This window comes from Myotis davidii, unplaced genomic scaffold (genome assembly GCF_000327345.1).
Source record: "Myotis davidii unplaced genomic scaffold, ASM32734v1 scaffold2763, whole genome shotgun sequence".
In the NCBI taxonomy this organism is placed as follows: Eukaryota; Metazoa; Chordata; class Mammalia; order Chiroptera; family Vespertilionidae; genus Myotis; species Myotis davidii.
The window spans coordinates 177,203-177,439 of NW_006294397.1; positions in this window are offsets into that span (position 1 = coordinate 177,203).

A 237-nucleotide genomic window follows, 5' to 3' on the forward strand; every position below is an offset into this window, starting at 1 on the left:
AATATTTTGCATCCCTCGTCCCCGGCTGCTGTAATCTTAAACCGCCAGCCGCCCGAGGCCTATATTTAACGAGAAACGCGTACCCCGGAGGCCGCGTGGGCGCCGCTTGCCTGGCTCCTGGAGAATCTTTGTAATTGGGAGGGAAGTCCCCCTTTTATTAACACATCTATTTTGGAAATTGGGAGCTGGAGATTACAAACTCCCCGGGAGGGCCATATTGTTTTTTGAGAGCCTTTT